This window comes from Triturus cristatus, chromosome 4_1 (genome assembly GCF_964204655.1).
Source record: "Triturus cristatus chromosome 4_1, aTriCri1.1, whole genome shotgun sequence".
NCBI classification, from domain to species: domain Eukaryota; kingdom Metazoa; phylum Chordata; class Amphibia; order Caudata; family Salamandridae; genus Triturus; species Triturus cristatus.
The window spans coordinates 667,270,048-667,294,261 of NC_140585.1; the positions used below are offsets into that span (position 1 = coordinate 667,270,048).

At 44.8% G+C, this 24,214-nt stretch overlaps 1 protein-coding gene across 15 annotated transcripts in view; it reads right to left on the reverse strand.

Annotated features, from left to right (window-relative positions):
- Positions 1–24,214, reverse strand: part of NRCAM (neuronal cell adhesion molecule) — a 971,555-nt gene that overhangs the window by 386,489 nt on the left and 560,852 nt on the right. The gene's annotated exons all lie outside the window — the stretch shown is intronic.

Consider the following 24,214-nt stretch of genomic DNA (forward strand, 5'->3'; position numbering starts at 1 on the left):
TCCTTGCTGCTGGGGTCGTGCAAGCAGCTCTTTAGTGGGGTCAATGTATACGACTGACGCAGTTTTGTGCGTGCTCTCACTTGCGCCCTATCGACCTTACCACCAAGTGACGGAGGGCTGCGAGGATAAGCATTAACATTACACCCAATTGTGAAACGAGGCATTTTTGCAGGTGTAGCCCACTCCCAAGGCCATTCCCTGTTTTTACGCAAATAACAATTTGAGCACGTTTTTGGATGCACCCACCGCCTTTGAGTAAACATTGATATTTGGCCAAAATACTCACATGTAACATTGTAGATTCTGCAGCAACCTATTCAGTGCTTAATATGTAAATATATACATGCCAGCCCCAAAATATTCCTGAGGAGGTGGTGTGAGCTCGACGGGAAGCTGACATTACCTGCAGCTAAAGTGCCATCCTTCGCAGAGCATCCAACAACCTAGGCATCCTGCCCACATGATCTTTAGAGAGAGAGAGAGAAATAGTCCTACTTTTATTTTCCATGTGGGACATGTAACTAGGTGATGGGCTGTCAATACCATGAAACGGTGAAAGATCACTTTATTGGCTGTCCTTTTACTATGTCAGTTGGTAATAAAAGAGGGACTAATCTGCCATTTTCTCTGTTTGACCATAAACTCAAATTAACTACTGAGGGTTTATCTACAAACTTTGTTTTGTATTATGTTTAGTAGTACTACAATAGTACGACTAATGTACTACAGAATGCTTTTCAGTATCCTACATGCGGAGGTCTATGCTTTGCCTCTGCTATCTTTTGTGTGCAGGGATCACCACCCCGATTGTAGAGATCTCTGCACATGCAGGTATATGTTTTAGTGAATGTGGAAGGGATGGGCGAGTCGTGGAAAATGTGTAACACTTACTGCTAAATGGGAGGGAGTTGGGATTCTACCCTGGGGGATGGGATGTGGAAGGTGCCCAGGGATTCCGATGAGGAAGGGTGCAATGTGCTGGTGGTTACTCACTGTGACGTTCATTAACAAACTAGTCACTTACCTCTACAAATGCTATGCTAAGTTCCTTTAATTTTTAGAACAGATCACAAACCCTTAATTGATTTGTTCAGTATGAAGGATGGTGTCAAGGCTACACCCAGGATCACTAAATGCCAGCATCACCTTCAAGAATACAACTACAAAATTGAGTATATCCTGGGTAGATAGAATGTAATTGCAGATTATTCTTTTTTATCTAGAATGACTTTGGATATTTTGGATAAGAAAATTGTACAAGATGAGAAGGTTTGCATGGCTGATCAAATCACCAACCAATGGAGCTCTGAAAGAGAGTGAATGCAGACAGCAGTTACTAAAAGATGCCCTGCTCAGGTAAGTCATGTCTTGGGTTGTGCAAGGTTGGCCCAACTCCAAGAATTTAGGCATGGATTTTGCACTATATGTTCAGCCCTTGGAGTCACTCTGGTGTCCCGGGTTCATTGATACAGGTCCAGTCCTTCTCACCCAGGCAAGAGGACGGCAGGTCTGAACAGCAGGGCAGCAGTCCTTCACAGCAGCAGTCCAGCAGAGTGGCAATCCTTTCAGCAGCACAGCAGTACTTCTTCCTGGCCCAGTCCACAGGTCCAGAAGTGTACTGAAGACGGAGGGTCTTAGGTCCAATACTTATACCTGGTGCCCAGTTTGAAGTGGAGGAAGACCCTAGAGTATTCTACTCCCCTGAGGTGTCAGGCATACCCTTCCTGTCACCAGATTATCTGGCGTCACAAAAGACTAGTGAGGTTAAGTTTAAGGGCAAGACTTACTTTTTTGAAACACTTGAGGCTGTGTGGGACTTGGTCGAGGATAGGAAAACTCTGAAATGCCCTACTGATTGACCTGGGCTAACTTTCCATACAGTAATAAGGTACCCATCACCCAGGAGGAACAGTACTCAACAACAACAACAGGGGAAGGTGCAGGGGGCTTATCTCAGCGCAGTAGTAGCAAGGAGGTGAGCAACTCTGCGGAGCACAACCCTGCGAAGGATGTTGTCCCCGCATGCAAAGAATCCTCTGGTCAGTGAACTCAATGCACTATCCCAGGTGTCAAATCAGTTCTCTCATAAGGTCACTAGTTTCTACATACTGTCACCTTTCCACAGTACCCAGAATCCAATGTTCACTGGATTGGAGAGGAAGTATTTGAGTGGGATCAAGGCCATGGTAATGCAGAAGTTCGTCTTGGCTATACCCCTACATACATCTCAGCTTAATCTTAAATAGTTTTCGCGGGAGAAACTTGCTTCATATGAGGAAGGATGGGGGGTTTGGGGGGTTTCAAGGCCTTTTGAAAGGTTATGTTTTAGTTTGGTGGTTCACTTGGTTTCATGACATCGCTGCGGGCTTTTTTGGGAAAGCTGTAGACGTGCAGATTGGAGTACAGCACTTCAGTTGAAACCTAGTGTGTGATTAGATGGTAACAAGAGGATCCTACTGCAGGGCCTCCACGTAACAGAGCTGCAGTGAAGGGCAACAATATGCTCCCTGTCTCATGCCTTGCCGAAAGGTCAGTCATGCGCACTTTGGGCTCCCCAAATATCATGATGCGCAATGTAACTCCTGGCAAGTACTATATTTTCTCTTGGAATGTGATAGATTAAACAATAAAATTGAGTCAGCAATATAATATGTCTAAAAGTATGCTCCCAAAACCCTCAGGAGACCCATCGTTTGAGCACTAAATGCAAATTTTTGGGCCGGCAGGAGTACACAGGAGTGTATCATTCGAGATTTATTCAGGGCTACCGGGAGGCGAGGGGGGCTATCCAGCTTTGGGAAACCTTTCCATTATTGGTATCAGCAGTACAAATAGATGCACTGGGCAGATTTCTGAGAGTGAATGGCATGCTGGGAGGGCATCTGTTTAAGTGTATAGTTCCCCGGGGTCTGGCCGAGGATACCCTTGCCTATAGGTCTGGTGCTCTGACTCCACACAAGCTGACAATCATGGGTGGTGACTTCAACTTGGTGATGAACCCATCCCTTGACATGCATACCTCCTGCAGCAGACCAAAGACCCACTCTGAGAGGGTACTACCACAGAGCACTCTGATATCCCAGTTAATGTATTCCTCTGGTTACACACAACGAGAACACCATAGCGAAGCTAACATTTAGCATCAGAAACTTTGACCACTGGTGCCAAGATAGAGAATCAGCAGGGGCTTCCTGCTTAGAGCCAGAAAAGTTATAAAATGATCTATGTGGGTTTCAGATTCTTTAACTTTCAAGATCCATAACACCTAACATCCACTGTCACACTTTACCACTCCAGCAGCTTACACAGGACGTCTGACCTTTGTCTAATTGTCACTCCTAGATATTGCCTTGCCTGCAAGGCAGACATATGGTTCACTGCCCAAACAGTCAAAACTTGGGATGCTCTATTTGTGAAACTTTGTCTGAGCCCAATAAACTGTTCTTTTGGTGTGTTTCAAAGAAACACATTTGTATGCAGTCGTAAATGGTCTCTCAAGTCCTAGACACTGCATAACAGTCAATGTGCTTTCATTCACTCAGTCGCTCCATTGTTCTTTGTCAATCTCTGATTGTTTTACAGTTTCTCCTGTGATTCCTTAAATTAAATTATGAGAAATCACAATTCCTTTCAGGCTGATTGGGATATATTAAACCACTCATCTACTTGCACTAAAGAATGCCATACACCCCTTTAATATTTATGTTTTCAAAATCAATTTCTCTGTCTTCTAAATCTCTCCCAGCATGACAAGATACTCATGCTATTTTATTTCAGGGTGGGAACGCTTATGTTCTATAATAGTTTCCAAGATGTCCAAACAGCCAGTGGTCTGCGGGAGCTTTTGACCACTACACATTTTAAACAGACTCAGCAAAGCCATGATCACAGTCACAGCTGCCACCAAGGACTCTGTGGCCAATAGGGCCAAGGGAATCAAAGGTTTGAAAAGGACAACGTGAACACCAGAATACAATTATTCCGCTCTGCTACACGACACCGCCCCCCCCCCCCCTTTCCGCTATTCATCTCATTTGGCTCAACTCCTTTCTCCTTTTCCTCCGTCTTCACCTTTGACTCATGCTCATTTCCTGTGTCCACACCATGGTTGTGGCTGTCTTATTTACATGATTGATTGTCCTTGCAAGGTCTCATGGATAGCTGGATTCATTTTCTTGCCTCTGGTCCAGGTTTGCATAGGGCCCTCCAGCAGGTCTCCCTCGCAGAGGTCCCCTTTAGTCCTGTGTCTGTCGAGTCCTAGAGTGAGTAGACAATCGCCGGGCATGCTCTCGTGCCCTGAATACTCCAAGCTGAGTGCAGGACTTTAGTAATAATCAGTTAATGCCCATCAAATGTAAAACATCCAGAGGGATCCGTTTTTATCTCTTTTATCTCCATTTTATCAAGCAACATTTCCTTTCCGGTCTAACAGAAAGAAGAGGGTATGAACCTTGGCTGTTGATAAGGGCGCTGAGGTAGGGATGCTGGGCGCGGACCAGCAGATGTTTGCTGTTAGTCTCGGTCCTTCCCTTTAAAAGGGTCATTTGAAGAGCATGCCTTATCAAAAACTGACAACACCCTTCATGATGTAAGGAAAATAATCTGAAATCATCCTAAATGCTACAACTATTATATCTAATCCATACTGCAAAACGACGTGTCTGAACGTGCAACTCGTTGCATCTTATTGCTTATGTATATTCAAGCCACATTCATGGATACAGCTAAGCTCTGTTAGTGTATAGTTGAGATGCTGCTCCTTTCGTAGAATAACAACCCGAATGCTTTGTATATCAGCACTCTCTGCTCACGGTATCATTTAATAATCCCCCTTTTCATCGCTGATACATATACTGTGCCGTGGATAGGAAGCTAACACGCCAATAGCCAGCAGGAAACACTGAAACAATAAAGCAATGATGTGCTGGCAGAGGGCAATTGAATGCAGCCATAGAGCAAACACAATAGAAAGTCAGAGGGAATGTGAAAAGCTCTTGGCGTCTTTTGTGCGGCCAGTGCGTGCTAGCTGTTATCACGAGTGCATGAACTGGCCTCAGGCTGCACTGGACACTATTACCACACTATAAACCCAATTCACATCAAGGATGGACAGAGTGAACCAGTATGCCCAAGAAGGTTGGAATGGTTGGAGAACCTTGCCCAGCCTCAAGAAATGTGGAGTTCCATCACGTCTCCTGAGGCGAAGGTCCACTTTATCCAATCTCAAGCAAAAAGTCCCCTATAAAGGGATGGGGCATCAGGATGAAGGGAATTGAGTGTTGCTGCTGTCACTGTGGCCTCCCTCGCCATTAGTGGAAGGAGGAAACAAAAAGGCTACGCAATAGATGTAATCACCTCCTAGGCTATTTAGCCAATGTGCTCTCCTCTTTCCATTGTGGATGAAAGGAAAATTGTGTAGTTATGTCCAACAGGTATTCCTGATCCTTACTATATATGCCCATTTAGCGCATTCTCAAATGTGTCTAATTTGATTCATTGGAGAATGTCGGATTCGTTCACCCACTGAGTGGTATGCTATACAGACTGGAGACACCAGTCAAATTGCAAGGTCTATTTGTAATTTTGATTTCTTTTAAGACCATTTTTTGTGTGGCAACTGAAACAATGTAAACAAATACTAACATGTGGCATAAGCATCGTGTCCTAAATATCATTAAAAAAAAATTCACCTCAATGAAGTTATTAATAGAAACGTAAACTCAATCCAATAATTTTATAAATTATATTTAGGAAACTATGGCCTTGATACAAGTTGCTCAGATCCCTGAGTAAATGACAGGAATTTCGAGTTGGTGATATTACCACATTGGATAGTTAGTGGGAGCATAAAATATCTCATTCTTTATTACATTTTGGCAGGTCAAAACTGCCGGAATTTAATTGGGGAAAAGTGTGGTACGCCCCAAAATTCACATGTTATTCCCCAGAAACTTGTAATAGGTGCTATTTAACACACCTGATCAATAACGTACCCTAAGATATTATCTAGTGCGAAAAAAAGCACCTGGATTCACGAAAAAAGGCCTATATTTATCTATGACGATATTTCTATGCATAATATTCTGACATTTAAGCTTAGTGAAGCATTAATGAATTTGCAATAAACAGTTCTTAATTCGTAAAAGAAATAAGTGCCTAGGCCCAAAGTTTTACTCAGAAGCCTGTGGCCGGCATTATCGAAGATTGGGGTGCTGAATTCCAAGTCTACATAGTCCTTACTCAAACAATTAATCAGGAGTTTCTATAGTGCGACTACTCCCTGTGAGGGTCTCCAGGCACTGGGGTGGGGGGTCTGCTGATCCGTCCGGGCGTGGAGGTTCAGTCGAAGTGCCAGGCTTCCACCTCATGCATTTTTAATCCACTGCTCGACACTCCCTGCTGTTTTATCTCACTCTTGCAGGCTGCCTTTCATCCCTGCTTTCACTCTTTGTCACTTTTTTTTCCATCTTTCTCTTCCTCCTTCTTTCGCTCTTTTGTATTTTTCTCTCTTTTGTCTACATCAGAGTCTTTAGAGGAAAAATAAGTGTTGGTCCCCAAAAATGGGCACTGATGGGCCCAACTTGCAACCACCCGCTCAAATTAAGTACTGCTTGTAAAGACTATTGCGTACTCTGCTCTGTCTACCAAGTCCACTATCCCATCCAGTAAACAGTGGCTAAATTCTCTCTAACTCAAAGACAGTCAGATATCGACAGATACTGAGAAAAACAAAAAGAGACAGAGATAAAGGAGTTGCTAATAAAGAAAATGGTTACAAGAGAAAGTAAGATCAAATATGTGTGTGTGGGTTTTTTTGAATCCATAAATGAGCAGGATAGGGAGACAATTATTGATTATACTTCCTGATAATTTGCTATTCAGCAAAGCAATGGAAACACCAGTAGTGTACCATAGGCCCCGCAGCCCCTGAGGTGCAGGGGGCCTCAAACTCCAGGGGTCCCTCAACACAGTACCCTGGTCTGAGTGCTCCTGGTTGAGTCCAGAGAGGGGGGGGTCCATAAACCTTGCAGGGCGGGCCCCTCAAGTTCCGTTACACCACTGGGAAACACACAAATATTCCTTATATTCAGGTAGAAAGAGAGGGAGCTTTGAAAGAGTGACGGACTAAGAGGGGAGGGTGGGACACTGGCTAAGAGCTATTAGAGAGGGGGGGGGGAGAGTAGGAACAAAGAGAAACGAAAGAAGGTAAAGAAGGAGAGGAACAATAATAAAAGAGAAAAAGAAAGGCACTAGAAGAGTGAACATGTAAATGAGGAGGAGGTGGAGTGCGAAAGCGGGAGAGAAAAAGAAAGATGAACAAAATAGGAGAAAACAAGCAGAAGAGTAGCAAAGAGTCTGTGTAATCGAGAAGAATAGAGAATAGTGGCATGGAGGGTGAAGAGAGTTGTGTAACCAACTACAGCAACAATAAGGCTAAAAGAGAAAATAATTGCAGCGTTGTTTATGCGATTATCATTTTGGAACTGTCAATTTTAGGAAACAGGAATAAAATTCATGTTAGAGTTCCTGAAAAGTTGCTATTCTGCAGTAAGTAGAAGCTGGGAGGAAAGATAATACTATCCCGAGGAATTCAGCTAGGGTCTGCCCCAGACTGTCAAAGAGGCACATTAATCATCAATTAGTTAAGGCGACATGAAAGAACACTTCTGGGATGTACATTGCTTGTACATAATCACCCAATGTCATACAGTGCTGTGACATTAGCCACACAAAAGGCTAACCCATCCCTCTGCCACTGCTCAGATTCATAGGACTAAACAGGACACACAGGGCTCAATGTCACTGATGAGATTAGTTCCAGTTCTTACTTTCCTGAGCTCGACTACCTCTCAGCTTGGCCTGGCCCTGGACTCTGGCACGAGATCAGCCGGGCTCATCCATATTCCATCCCTGTAATGTGCCAGCAGAGGCGCTGAAACTAATGGGGACGTTATAACCCCAGACAGCAGGCTTTGGGGTTCCTTCACGCCCATCAGAGACGTACGAGAAGACACATTTAAGTGCCCAAATTTCAAGAAAATCGAGGATACATTTTCCAACTGACCAATTTTCCGTAGGCAAAAAGGAGGATTCTTTAGCAGGAGAGGAGAGAGTTAGGGCCCGATGTAGATCCTGCGGAGGGATACTCCGTCAGCACGTGATGGATTTCCCGTCCACCCTATTACAAGTGCATTACATCCTATGGTACTTGTAATAGTGCGGGCGGATGTGTAATCCGTTCACGCACTCTAAATCAGGCCCTCCGTTCAGGATGAGTGAATGTACTTTTTGCAGGATGAAGTTTGTGCATACTTTACGTTCAGAATGTTTAAAAGGGTCTGTACCATTTTTCCATGTTATTACCGCATGTGGATCACACATTTGCCATTTTCCAGGACTCTTGACACTAAGAGAACCAGAGAAACGAGCAGACAAACAGGTTTCCTGAAGGTATGCAAATACTCCAGTTTCCGGTGAATATTGACAGGGCACTTCAAGGTAAAGCTGCAATAACCAAGAAGGCATGAAGCAGTGCATTGACATGGAAAGAGGAGATCCTTGCTGTTGACAAAGTAAAGGCCACCAACACTGTGCAAGAGAAGTTGGCCCACGCATAAGGCCTTAAACTAGACAGGCTATTTGTATACTTCAAAAGAGGCACATTTGCAGATTAGAGCCTATGCGAAAATGTAAAGTTTGAAAATACCTGCTCCATAATTCAAAGCTGAAAGAATCAGGCTTAGGACGAAGCAACGCAGAGCCCAGAATAGCTCACACCTTTAGACAGAGGACACTGGTGCATGGCTGACGAATGAGGCTGAAGTTGTGGTAGTCACACTTTCAAATATTGTGCCACACATGGCTCTACCCTTTTGTATCCTTCTTCCTCTACTATGCATTATCTCTGTTTTCTACATCAGCTTCCTCTTCCAAAAACAACCGCCTCCTTTATCTCAATCAAGTATCCACTGCTTCAGTTCTTACGCGTCACTTCTGCCTTCATCTTTGCTATCTCCTACCATGAAAGACCACAGTCCGCAGTGCCAGGGAAGTAGTACTAGCAAATGTGGGAACACAGAACACGTTTGGTAAGAACAATACATACAGTTTTACTGGATGTACTGAAGTGTCTGTTAGCTTCCTCCACTTGGAGAAAATGTATGCAAAAAAAACTGCATACACTAAATGTCAAAATATAAACAGGTCATGCAAGAAAGGAACACGTGATTGTGCCAAGGGAAAAAGTCTGCTAAATTCTGCATTAACATATTAATGAGATGAATCATGGACCAGGGGCGGCTCCTCCGTAATGGCGGAGGAGCGTCGACCCACTTGTCAGAGTCAGTAACAGAAAAAAAAATGATAATAAAACAATATTATTTTATTTTTCTGTGACTGGCTCTGACATCCGTGCAGGGCGAGGCTTGGCCATGACAGGCATGTGGTGGGCACTTAGAAGTGCACATATATGTTTGGCCGGCTGTCCTAAGCCGGCCAAACATATATGCACACTTCTATTTCTCCAACCCAGCTGTGTTCAGAGCCGGGTTGGAGAAAAGTTGCAGGCTACACAACAGTGTCTGAGCAGCCTCTGCCATTTCAGAGACTGCTGGGCGAGCTCTGAGGTGGCCGTCGGAGGCTGCGGCCAAAGATAAGTTAAAAAAATATATTCTTTTCTCCAGTGGGGCAGCAGGCAGGGGTATACAGTATGCAAGGCAGGACTGCCGCAGTCCGCCAAGTTGAACTCATAATCTGGCGGGCAGACCATGCACTTCTTTGCCGGTACTGTACCAACACTAAGTAGAAATTTGTAATTATGTTTCCAAATAAAGCTTTTTCCTCACATATTTTGTCTGAATTAATTCACAGCAGAAATGTATGTTGCAGTCTCTTTCACCATTAAAAAAGTATTTCTCTTCCTTTTTTTAGTTATTTCTTTTCTAGAAGGTATGAAAATACAGCCTTCTTCCAAATCCTACACCAGTTTTTTCTTCTTGATTTCTTGATCAACTGGTTGTGCGTTTAGAGCTAAATGTGGCATACAAAATTCGGTCAAGCTTACGAATTACCCTATATTTATCCCTGTTTGGTTCATGTATAAAATGTATGGCAAGCATCAATTCAATTTTACACTTGTGAACCCTAACTCTGACACCGGAGAGTCTTCTTCCGTCTCTGTCTTCTTCTCTCTCCATTTCTAGAAGTACTATAATGTCCAAGAAGGATTTCATCCCATCCTTTTTCTTTTGCAAAACCCCATACATTGGTCATTGGAATACTGCTGTAGCCAGGGAAAGACCAACAAAGGCATATGTGTACTTAAAGCTACCAAAATGTGTAATAAAAGGAGTTAACATCAGAACTGTTTCCGAAGTGGAATTTGATGATAACAAATTGGCCAATCACGCTAAACACAAAGGCTACTTCATTTGGAATAAAGGTTAGTTAGCCTTCAACAATGGCAATCTATGCAACCATTATTTAAACACCTAAGGTTCATGCATAAACTAACCTTGGCACAGGACATCCTGTTCAATCACCTAAGAAATAATCCATCATCATGATTGTATTGTTCTCATTATCCCTTTTCCATGCCTCTCTAACTCTTCTTCAACTTCCTTTCGTACAGATTTTTGAACCTCCCTCGGTTTATTAATTTTTGATTTTGACATATCTCCAAAAATGATTTTGTATTTTCGAATATCGAGCATCCATTCCATGCCTGAATACCTCTCAAATCGTTTAAATGCACGCAATTCATCAAAAACAAACAAGCTCTGCTTTCCACTTAGTCAGTAATTGTTTCGGGACCCACTCCTACAAAATGAGGGCTATACATTGCTATAAAGAACTTTCATTAACAACTCCTTCAAATAAAGCTCCTTTACAACTGTACCTCAATTCATTCTGTTTGACCGCATTTATAGTCAAATCATTGTTGGCAAGAGAACGCTCATCTCTGCCAACTTTTTTTTCCACTTCTACAATTCTAAAGAGCCCGAGTTTGCAACGATCTTCAAGCTTATATCCACAATACTTGTTTAGCACTCAATATAGCTTTACTTTTGAATCCCATTTTTCACAGCACTACTGTCTCACAATTTCTACCATTCAAACTCCTACATACATTTCACACTGCCCTTAAATCCACTACAAATAGGATTGCAGAAATGTAACACTCATGACATTTCTTTCAGTCCAGAACAACCCCCCCCCCCCACATTTCCAGAAACTCGTCATATACCTACAACTCCCATAATGATAACACCTCAAACTTACTACCCTATTTGGCTTATACTTAGCATGATTGATTACAGGTTTCCTCTTCTGGTTCTTTCTCTTTCGTATCAATATTACTTATTATGTATTCCATTTCACAATTTATTTTTAATTCCTTTTCTGCCTGCTATTAATCACCCCGATGCTTCAGCTCTGTGTGTGACTGCCATTGACTCCTATAAAGTTGGATTAAATTACTGAATCAATGTCCTGGTACAGCCACTCTATATAAATGCGGTATAATTAGATCTGTAATAGACAGGACTGGACTGGCCATAGCAGGCACCGAGCGTTTCCCCGGTGGGCCGTCAGAGTGGGGGCCAGTTTAGGGCCCCTAGGGGGGTCCATTTTTGTTACTGTGGGCTAGCAATTTCAGCCCCCTGTAACAAAATTGTCCGAAACCTTCCCTGGCAAACAGCACGGCCGCACCTCTACCCTCCTTCCAGGGGGGACCGGCCGAGCAGTTTGCCATGGCCGGTTTCGGTTCCCAATCCCTGTTAACAGACATCTGTATAATTCGCCTAATTTGCTTTTAGGTAGTTACTTAAAATTTTGGAGAATTTTGTGAAATCATGCTTAATTACTCAAAATGCACATCTGTGAAATAGGACTATATTTTTGCGTGAAATGCACCCTCACGTTGGTATTTGATGCGAGGACACATTTTGTGCTAAAAAATAGCATGAAAACCACAACTGCAACAAACAGCTGCTGTTCCTGTTCCATTTGCTTGTGTTGTGTTTTATTCTTGCACTCCCACATTATAATTTTACAGGGAACAGTGCCATATTTGCACAATGTGGAGTAATGGTGTAGTTTCAGAAATTTCGCCCGAAAAGCGTACCATGCTAGTGTTATTTAAATTTTGCCTAGATCTCATCGATAATAATCTTTTACTGTAGGAATGAAACCCTGAACTGACAGAAGAATATATTAAACTCAACACGTACTCATGTTTTCTATCAAACTTGCACTACTTTCTGCCAAAAGGCGTAAATCTGTCAATGGAAATGTTCGTTCAATGTTGGAATAGCAGATTTACATACAACTCTACTCTCCTCGTCCATTTTAAGATCGCTTTCTGTAAATATGCTGCCTTTTGGACCTAGAGAATACAGTAATATAGTGCTCCCCTGCTCTGCAGAGAGACTTCTACCAAGTGCTGGGTATTGCAGACAGTACTTCTTCTCCTTCCTTTTGAGTCCTGTCAATACAAGCTTCACTTAACACAGCAGCAGAAAAAGCAACAGTGGTGCTAAGTGTAAGACTTGAGAACACATTGTGCCCAGAAGGACCGTAAAAAGACTTTCTCCTCATTTTTCAAATAAATAACTTTCATTAGCAGGTACAAGCACACAGTTATTCAAACCCCTAAGCTACTGTCTGTAGAAACCATAAAGAAAGGAATCTTGCAAACACTGGTCTCTTGGACCTAGTGGAAGACAGACATACTGCCCATAAGAAGGAAGAGGTTCCACTAATGGAATCTGCTGCCTATTTAACATTTCCTACTGTCTTAAGATGATTTTCCATTACTGCTCACCTGGTAAATATGTTCTTAGACCTTGACTCTATTGTATTTCGGGACATTTCTCTGAAGCCATAGGTGCTGTGGACGAAAGTTCCATAATTATGAATGTTGCAAATATATGTGCTGTTAGACCTGACAGCCTGAGGGTGGTCTTTCCCCAACTTTTGCCAGCCTCCCTCCCTTTTTTAGGTTTTACCTGCACAGCACTTGCGCTGTGCTTATGAAATCTCTTGTATTTAATCTATCTTAAAAAGGGGCTCTTATCAATTCCCATAGCCAAATTACTGTGTTCATTTGTTTTTGTGTGGAGCTTTTATTTTGCTAACTTCCCCTGGCTGCACGCATTTTCGATAATTCTACTAAAGCTGTTCACACTGTTTAAGCCCCATTCTCTGTCAAGATAAGATCTCGTCATACAGAAAAGGCAGACAGCTTTTAACAGTATGCTGGAATGCTTGCTTTTTAATACTTAGTTGTGTAAAGCAGATGCTTTTGCCTTAGAATGTTGTTGCATTTCAACGTAATCTATTTGATCATTATGATCAAATTCTAAATGTTGTAATAAACTTGCACGTTAAAAATAAAGCAAATATACAACAGCCATGCTATATTTTACTACTAAAAGGCCAGCCACAAGTGCAGTTACCTTGCAGACAACAGGGTCATGTGTTTAATGGTGCATCAGGTGCAGTACCATCGGGCCCAAAAGTTGTCAGAACTCTGCTAAACACCTGATATTGCTATATTTGACTACTAAACAGGCAGTCACAGTTGCAGATACCTTGCAGTTAAAAGGGGCTTGATTTAAATGGTGCAGCGGGTGCAGTGGCACTGGGGCCAAAAACTCTAGAGACACCACTAAACACCAAATATTGCTATATTTAACTACTGAACAAGAAGCCACACAAGTGCAGTTTCGTTGCGGGCACTAGGGTCATGATTTCGATGGTGCAGTAGGTGCAGGGGCACTGGGGCCCAAATCTCTGGGAACCCCTTGAAACACCAAATATTGCAATATTTTACTACTTATCAAGCAGTCACAAGTGCAGGCAATAGGGTCATGATTTGAATGGTGCAGTAGGTGCCAAACGCTGTCATAACTCCTCTAAACACCAAATATTAGGGGATGTAGTAGAGTAGACACCTTTTTTCACACATTGTGGGACTGTCCCATGCTGCAGCGATACTGGTGCAAGATAACACAGGTGATGTCTGAGGTGTCGGGGCAGGTGGTCCCTCTAGATGCCCGATGGCACATATTATGTGTGACAGGGGAAACCACATGGCCAAATGATAGCAGATATATTAGCAAAAAGGAATATAGCTAGGGGATGGGGGTGGTCCAACCCCCTAGGGTCACGGAATGGGAGGTGGGCCTTGGCTGGTGCTGTGCATATGAAAAAGTTGTCTATCAAAGCCGTGGATGCCCTGGGAAGTGGGGTAAAGTATGGGGTAGGTGGGTGGAATAAAGAGGGGTTTGAAATGTTATAATGATGTAATGGACAGAAGGCGCGGCAAAGAGGAGCAGCTATGTACAAGCTAAATATGCTAAAGGACTTGAGACCCTGATGATTTTGATTACCTGAAAGGAACCTAGTGATACATAAGGGCTGAATCCGTCATTAAGACTGAGCATGAGATGAGGTGTTTTGTATATCTATGATGTGTTGCTGAACATCCGTTTGCTTGCTAAAAAAGAATTTAAAAAAAGAAATAACACCAAATATTTATCTTTTACTACTAAACAGGCAGTCACAAATGCAGTTATCTTGCAGGTACTAGTGGCATGGTTTGAATGGTGCAGCAGGTGCAGTGACACCGGGCCCAAAAACTGTCAGAACTCCTCTAAACACATAATATTGATATTACATCAATTCATTCTATTATTTCCCTCTTTCAATTTATTTTCAAAAATTAGCTATTACTTACCCCCACCATACCACTAGTAAAAGCACAATATATTGCATTTTTGTGCATAAACAAGTCATAACACTTTAACAGAGATTCTGTAACTTATATCGTACAACTAGTCAGCAAGCTACAACATACAACAAAAACAGCTTATTATTAATCACATAGGCTAAACCTAATGCATTTACCAATGCTTGTCTGTACACATTTTTTGCTATCTTTAGGAATCTGTGCAATTTACCACTATTAACCAGTAATAAAGTGCATGTGCTCTCTCCCAAAAACATTTCTCTGCTCTCACTGCGCTGTGCGCTTTGCAGCCTGTCTCCAATGCACGTCTGGGCTGGGGGACTGTTACATTTTGTTCATTTCCTCCAGACAGCCACAAGCACAAGAAGGCTAAATGTGGCTGAGTACCCATCTACATTCATCTGCATTCTGATGGCCCATCCTGGGCAGGAAATTAGGAAGTAGCCACACTTACACTTCAAAAGGTAGTGGCTGGACCCCACACAAAGGACTGATTACTCCCCACAGATAGCCTGACAGACAGTACTGGGATGAAAGATATACTGGTGCACTTAGAAGGCATTCTTTAAAGTCTTGGATAATGATAGCACGTTCCTGAATAGGAAAATGTCTTTCGTTTTGCACTCAATCTCAGAGATATGATCTCTTTTGTGAAATTAAACTCGGGTAAATCGGAATTTATTCAAGTGTAACTTGAGTTTATTAACCGTTGTTCAAAGTTAATGAAGTCAAAGAATTGTATTCATTCTTTATCAATGCATCATATATCCAACTGCCCAATGCATTTCGGGCTTTTTTTAAGCCCTTCTTCAGGGGCGGTACTAGTTGGTATGGTGATGTATAGGTTCTCCTGAACCCGGGAGAATCAAATTGGAAATGCTCCGGAAATTGGACCGGAGCATTTCCAATTTGATTCTCCCGGGTTCAGGAGAACCTATACATCACCATACCAACTAGTACCGCCCCTGAAGAAGGGCTTAAAAAAAGCCCGAAATGCATTGGGCAGTTGGATATATGATGCATTGATAAAGAATGAATACAATTCTTTGACTTCATTAACTTTGAACAACGGTTAATAAACTCAAGTTACACTTGAATAAATTCCGATTTACCCGAGTTTAATTTCACAAAAGAGATCATATCTCTGAGATTGAGTGCAAAACGAAAGACATTTTCCTATTCAGGAACGTGCTATCATTATCTACAATTTGAATTCCCTACTCAGGGGGATTAATTCGTTTGCACCAAGTAATTTTGCTTAAAATATTGACCTGGAGAAATTTTGAGTGCGCAACTTCTGTTCTAACTTTTCATTCTTTAAAGTCTCCCACACTTCAAAGGCATATGTGAGCATAAGTACTGGGTCTCTGACCCCAGCAAATGAGACACTTCTGGACATACTTCTGAAGTTCTGTCAGAACAACTGCTGTGTTGCTCAAAGGACTCAACTGGACTGCTAATCTGGAAGGCCTGTGTTTTTATTAATTGCCCTGCTGCCTGCGGTTCTTTAACTCTGCTGAAGGAGAGCTGGACTCTGCCTTTTTCAAAGTGATCTCCAAGGGCTTGTTAGCGTGCCTTCTGTTGCTTGAGACTCAGGGATATCAAAGTCTCAACCCCTTGCTCTAGTGCCTGGCTCACTGGAAGTGGCCCAGGTACATGCAACATGGATTCCAATGCATCTCCTGTATGCATGTAGCAGAACCGGCACATTAACCCTGTTGTGTGGGTAAAATCGGCGTATCGCTTCAGAACCAGCGCTTTGCCTCCATGGCACCTTGGTGAGATCAACACACTCCCATGACTGTGTGGCAGAAGCAGCTGCATCGCTTGACGCCTCTCGACTCCAGAACCCGTCTTTGGAACTAACGCATCACCCTCTCTGCGTGGAGAAGATTGACGCATCTCGCTGCTTGCAACCAGGAAAGGAACTTTGTTCACCAGGGCCTGAAAGGGTCTGTAGCCGGCCGATGCTCCATCACGGTCGGCCTGAACTTTGTCTATGTCTTGGTCCAGTGAGACCTACAGTAACCTTTTTAGCGCTACTTGCTTCTAAGCGCTTTACTGCATTTATTTATTTAAAATGTAATATCCAACTTCTACAAATTGGATTTTTGTCATTTTGGTTTTATTTATAATGTCATACTTTATTATTCTAAATTGTCTTGGATTCTTTTGTGGTGTTTTCACTGTGTTACTGTATGAGTTATTGCACAAACATATTACACATTGCCTTCTAAGTTAAGCCTGCATGCTCTGTGCCAAGCTACCAGAGGGGTCACAGGATACTTTAGGTTGCACTGTGACTAGGATTGTGGTCCCTTCTGGGGCAGGGTGCATACCTCTGCAAACTAGAGCCCCAATTTCTAACATTGGTAGCAGCGGTGGGAAAAGATTTATGTTTGTGCAGTACCTAGCAGTAATTTGGTGTACACTACCATTCACATCAAAGACCATTTCTAATGTTCCTTTTTTTACCTGCTTTGCATCTTTGATCTATCGACACATGTCTGGCTGGTTCTGCAATTGGAGCCATGGAGTTGGAGCTAGCCAAGCTGGAGGATCATGAGTTAACCAGTTGAAAAGCTTCTGAAAAGATATGGGGTTCCTGCCTGAGATGACACCAAAAAGTGGAGCTTCAAATGGCGCTGAAGCCCACTCTAGGGAGAATGATGGATTGCGAGAGTCTGGGAATGGCTCTTTTGAGGAACCACCTGTATTTCGGCTCCCTGCGAGAGCAGGAAGCAGTGTCTCTTCCAATTGCCTAACTCCAGAGGAACTGGCTGAGAGGCGGGAGGAGGGAGAATTCAAGCTGCAGTTGGCAAAATTAAAGATATAAGTGAGGCAAGGAAGGCTGAGGCTGAAAGTGCATTAACTGAGAAGAAACTGTTACCGGCTCATGAACTGAGTCTAACGGAGCTGGATATCAAAGCCAGACAGTCTGCCTCCAGCAATGATTGTGGCAGCATACATACAGTAACTGATAATGAGAGGAAGGTTCATGCACACAAGGACTTGGTGCCCAGCTATGTGGTGGGCGATGAAATTGATAAGTGGTTTTCTGCTTAAGACATTGCACTGAAGGTACACAGGGTTCCTGACGAGCACTCGGGTGTGGGTCTGTGGAAACAAATGCCTACACTGGGGAGGGACACACTTCTAACCTTAGAGATTGGGACCAAAACAGGTACACTACTTTAAAAGCCATTGTAATTGCTGTAGGAAAGTGCCCATTCTTTGCATGGTTACTCACCATTTTTGCCTGACATCTTATTCAACCCGAATTGGTGTGCCCTGGGTCCCTGCCAATCTGGTTCCCAGGGCCTGTATTCTTTCCCAAAATTGTACCTTTGTATCCACAACTGGCACACCCCTGTCCACAGGCAAGCCCCTTGTAAAAGGTACCAAGGGTACCTAGGGCACTGTGACCAAGGAAGGCCTCTGAGAGTTACAGCACCCAATGTGCCACCCTTAGAAGCCCTGCACCTTAACCTGCACACTCTGCTACAGCAGCCTGCATATTTTGGTGTAGAGAAAAGTGAAGAATCGACAAGACACACTCCCCTGCGTGCCATGCCTACAACTACCTAAGGCACCCCTCTACCAGGTTGTACTAGTCCTAAGGTGAGGTTACAGAGGCATGAGCCTTGTACCCCTACAGTGTCTTAGTGAATTTGTAGACATTGTAAGTGTAGTAAAGCCATAAAGATTATATGGTCAGGGAGCTCATCACTACAAACTCCACAGTTCCATAATGTCTTTACTAAAAACTGGAAAGTTTGGTAGCAAACATCTCAGCACAATAAATCAACACTGATGCCAGTGAGGGATTTAATGTAAAATGCACTCAGAGGCCATCTTAGAGATGCCCCCTGAAAACTGACCAGCCCTGGTGTGGTTCCTGGATGGCTGCCCACCACTGCCACCCCCAGACAGGTTTCTGGACCTCTGGTTAGAGGGCCTCTGCTCTCTGGGTCCAGAAACAAAGCCCATCCTAGAATGAGGTGTAACGCCTCCTCCCCAAGGATGGGCCCGCTCCCACGAAAGAGGAAGCTTCAAAGGCCTGCTGCCTTTGGATGCTATCCCTGCCTTTTGCTGCCCCCAGCAACTGGGTCCCACTGGCTCTGACCCCCACTTGGACATGGGAGGATTGGCGGAAAATCCAAGTTAGGAAGAGAGTTGTGCCCACCGTTGCCAACCCCACCCATCAGGTGAGGAAAGCAAGGTGAAGCACACATCTTAGTAACCTCTATCTTGAAACTGAAGGAACTCAGCCAATTAGGAAGAGGCTTATGCACCCTCACACTGGAGGGTGGCATAATAGGGAGTGTACCCAACTCTTAATGCCCCTAGATTTAGTAATTAGGGGTGACCCTAAACCTTGCCTCCTGAGATTCAAGGAAGAAAGAAGAAGGACCGAAGAGCCGTGCTGACCAAGGAAGAAACCGAGGACACCAGCTGACTTGGCCCCAGCCCTACCGGTCTGTCCCAACCACGATCTGCCTACAGCAAAGAAACTGGTGTGTCCTGCAGCAGCAGACCCCCAGAGCCCGGAGGGCATGTCCTGCACTCAACTAACAGACTCTGTCTCCTGTGAGCATCGGATTTGCTCAAACCAAAGTCTTACCATCAGAGTCTGGACTCGACGATTCTGCACCACCTTGTAACCAGCCGCCGCGGCCTGAGGTCGAGTGGCCCCATACTCCAAAGAGGGCCCCCCGGCGATCCTAAGTTCAAATCCGGTGACCCCTGACCTCCAACAAACTTAGAAACTAATCTTACAGCCTTTACTTGAAGGATCCCCCGACCGCAACCGAAGGCGGTAAGACAACTGCTCCCTTGACTGAAGCGGTCCAGGAAGTCTGACCGTGCCTGTCTGACTGACACCGACCGCGACTGATCGCAGCCTAAGGAAACTGACGCCAAAAGCACCTCAGCCCTTGACACCTTCCCGGCCTTGGGTGGCCCAACAGACGGTGTCTAAGCATCCTCCCAGATCCCCAGTCGCCTTCCCAGTTGTTGGCCACCTTCAAGAAGTCCTCCTAACCGAGCATGCAGCTTTCCGAAACAGACAGTCTCCACTGAGAAGCCCAGGGAGAGCGACGTCCGCTTCACCTCCTGCACCCGGCCGCCTCGGTGCCACTGGCAGTGCAGTTCTTGTGTCGGTCGTTGGCCCCTGCAGTGCTGAGCGTGACCTTAGGAGCCTTGCTCCCACACACAAGTGGCCTGCTTGCCAGCAGAACCCACCCAAAGGCCCCCTTAGCCCGTTGGCTAACGTTGGGCCATGGCACTCTGCACCCGGCAGCCCCAGTGCTGCTGGTGGTGTAACTAGAGTGTTCACTTGGACATTGGGGAACCTTGGTCCTACCCCCAAAATTTCAACCTTTTAAGTCCAATACTTACCTCAAAGTTTTTCCTCCCACAGGGACTCATAGTATGAGATTTTGGATCTAGAAAGTGTTCTATGTAGAACTGCTTATATGGGGGAAAGTGAGCACTATTGTAACGTAATCCGAAAGTAATCAAAGTATATTTACTGCGTAATGCCAAGTATTCTGAAAAGTGATATCAACCTGTAACTGTTACAGTTACAAGAACAACTGCATTTCCTTGAACAGTAAAGCATTTGAAAGTATTTATTACCTACCTGTACAAAGTCCTGCTTGGTTCTATAAATAAACCATAAGTATACCTTTTCTTATACTTACCTAATTAGTCAGGATTCTGCCTCTGAGTGTGTGACATCAGCCTTGATTGAGTGAATACAATAAATGCCTAACACGCCCTCCTGATAAGCTTAACTGCTCAACCACACTGCCACAAATAGAGCTGTTAGTGATTATCTAATTTAGACTCTGCTATATCTCTGGGGATCCACTACACTCTGTGCACATTATACCTTACTTTGGCTAACTACAATTGCCAAATATGGGCTGACTGCTGAAAAGTATCGCCAAAGATTCAGGGACCGACAGAAGCTTCTCAATCCGTCCTGGGTAGATTAGGGAATTACTCCACTAACTAACTGAAAGGTTGGGTGGGGGCAGCAAAGTAAATTATTATGTTGGGGTTTACAAATTGATAATGAGAGAGCAAATGCTCAGTATTTGCTTTACAGAGTTGCACCAGCACCTAGCAACTGTAACCTGACTGACCCAAAAAGCTTGCTGAGGAGGCGGACCTGTGGGCACCAGTGTCCAAAAAGGTATCTGGGCGGGTAGAGGGGGGGGGACACCCACAAATGGGGTCAGGGTTCCCAACAGAAGAATGAGAGTGGAGAAAAATCTAAAAATAAGGAGTTCTCTAAAGGCCCCCAAAATAATTCCCAAGGGATTAATGGTAACCAGACCCAATCTCAACCAAAGAAGAGGGGGTTCTTTGACCATAAGACAGGGAGGTTGGTACCCCATGTACAGAGTGCTACAAGTATGGTCACTCTAAGGTGACTTCAAATGTCTCAAGAGGGCACTTTGGTGGGCAGACACCTGGGTTGGTGAGTATAGCACACGGGGAGGAGGTAGTCCCAGCTAGTTTTGGGGAACAGAGAAAGGTTACCCTGGGTTCCATGGGTGATATAGAGAAATGGTACATGCCTGAAAATACTGCCAAGTGTAGGCAGCGAGTCATCATTAATGGGCAACAGGTAGAGGCACTTTGTCACACAGGAGCCAGTACAACAAATATCAAGTGTCAGCTGGTGTCAGCAGAGCAGGTCCTGCCGAACATATTTCACCAAGTCATAGTCGCCGACAATCGTGAGAGCCATCTACCGGTGGCACTGGATCCCTCTGAGTGGGGGCGGGGGGGTTCTCTGAAACTTGCTATGAGCTCTGCCATGCCTGTAGATTGTCTGTTAGGCAATGACCTGGAGCACATTACCTGGAGGGAGCTCAGGTCTGACTTGGAGATGATGGGGTTGCCTGGGTGGGACTACATGACCACACGAGCCATGGCTGTCAGACAAAGAAGTCAATGGAGTATGGAGCCTGGAAGTATGGCGAAGACAGCTGCCCAGGAAAGGGGCAAGGGGCACAAGAAACTGGTCTCTGAAGTTTTAACGGTAGAGGCTGACAGGGTTCCTGAGGAGCAGGACCCAAAGCCAACTGAAAAAGACATTGTCGGCCTAGGTGACCTGCCTGAGCTTGCCAGTTTTCAGGTTGAGGGGGGCCGCCAGGGAGGAATTCTGCCAAGTGCAGAAGGATTGTCCTATTCTTGAGGGCTTGACGCACCAGGCCCCAGCCCATGCAGTAGATGAAGCCTCTGTGGATCACCTTATCTACGGGGAGAACAACCTCATTTTCAGTGAACCTAAGTTTCCTGGTGTTTGGTCAGCCCGTGTGTTGGTGGTCTACCAAGGTTACCAGACCTTCCTACTGGGCCTGGCTAATAAAATTCCCCTGGCACGACATTTGGGGCATGACAAGAAATTTGCCAGGCTTGTCTCCTCTTTTTATTGTCCCTGAATGAAGACAGCCTGAGATGCAACCTGTAGGTCCTGTCTCACCAGCCAGACTAGTAGGAAGTCAGGGAAAAAGCACAAAGCTCCCCTGATCTCATTAACCATTGTTCGCACACCTTTTGAAAGGGTGGGAATCATCATCATTGGAACTTTGGACCCCAAGACCGCCATAGGCAACAGCTTTTTCCTGGTCTTGGTGGAACATGCCAACAGCTACCCAGAGGCAATCCCTCTGTGGACAGTGACTTCACCCATGGTGGCGTGAACTCTGATGGGGATATTTACACATGTTGGGTTCCCCGAGGAGGTAGTGTCTGAGAGACACACATGAAGTACATGTGGGAAGGGTGTGGTGCAATGTACAAGTTCACCACACCCTATCACCCCCAAACCAACGGTCTTGTTGAGAGATTCAACAAGAATTTGAAGGACATGATCATGGGCCTGCCTGAGCCCATGAGGCATATGTGGGACGTCCTCTTCCCATGCCTTCTCTCAAGATACAGGGAGGTGCCACATAAAGGAGCAGGCTTCTGTGCCTTTGAACTCCTCTATGGCACCGTGTTAGGTGATCTCTTAGCCTGGCCATGGAGGGGTGGGAGAAGGCTTCCATGAACCTGTGGTCAGCTACATGCTGGCCCTCCGCAACCAGATGTACCGCTTCTGGAAGAAGGCGAAGAGTAACCTAGAGGCCAGCCAAGAGGTGATGAAACTCTAGTATGACCAGAAGGTCACGCTGGTGGAGTTTCAGCCTGGCACAAAAGTATGGGTCATTGAGCCAGTAGAGCCCAGAGCTCTCCAGGACCGCTGGACTGGCCCATATGAAGTCAAGGAGCATAATGGGGAGGCCACCTACTTGGTGGACCTTTGGACTCCTAGAAACCCTGTAAGGGTGCCCCATGTCAACAGGTTGAAGCCTCACTTTGAGAGGTCCGAAGTGAACATGCTCCTTGTGACAGATGGGGGTGTGGAAAAGAAGAGTGAACCTCTACCCGACCTTCTCACTGCACACGAACACGATGGGTCATAGGAGGGTGTCAACTTCTCTGCCACACTGACCACAGAACAGCAAGGTGACTTATACGTTATTTGAACAGTTCCCCTGTCTTCCCTCATCCCTGGATGCACACATCTGTATGTCCATGATATCAACACAGAAGACAGTTCCCCTGTAAAGATCAAAATATACAGTTTGTCAGACAGGGTGAGAGCATGCATCGAGGAGGAAATCTGCTGGCCTTACAGGATAACTATCCGTGGTCCAGCCCTGAGGTGCTGGTACCAAAGGCTACACCACCGGGCACTAAGCCAGAACTGCACCAACTACAGAGGACTCAACTTAGTCACCAGGACGTATGCAATCCCCATCCCTAGAGATGAGCTCATTGACAGCTTGGGCACTGCCAAATTCCTCAGTACTTTTTATTTGGCATCAGGGTACCGGCAGATCGCCTTGGCTGAGGGGGTAAAGGAGAGGTCAGCATTCTCCAACCCAAAGGATCATTACCAATTCCAGGGGATGCCTTTTGTATTAAACAATGCCCCTGCTACCTTTCAAAGGTTGCTTAACAGGGTCCTAGCTGGTAAGGAGGCTCTCTCTGCCACTAACTTAGATGATATTGTTGGCTACAGTTCCAGATTGAAGGAAAACCTGCTTCAGGCCCTGCAACCGCCAACCCTGACAATCAAGGCCAGCAAGTGCTAGTTGGGAAGGATTCAGTGGTGTATTTGGGATGCCTAATATGTGGAGCAAGGTGAAGCCCCTCCAGGCAAAGATTGAAACCATCATGGCCTGGGGTCTACCTAAAACCCAAAGAGAAGTGAGAGTCTTCCTAGGCCTCACAGGCTATTACTCCAGATCTATTAAGAGCTATGGCACCACTGTTGCCCCCTTTAATTACCTCACTTCTAAGAAGCAGCCCAGAATGGTGTTCTGGACAGAGGCTTGACAGAAAGCCTTTGAGTCACTACAGAAAGCCATGTGCGCAGCACCTGAGCTCAGGGCA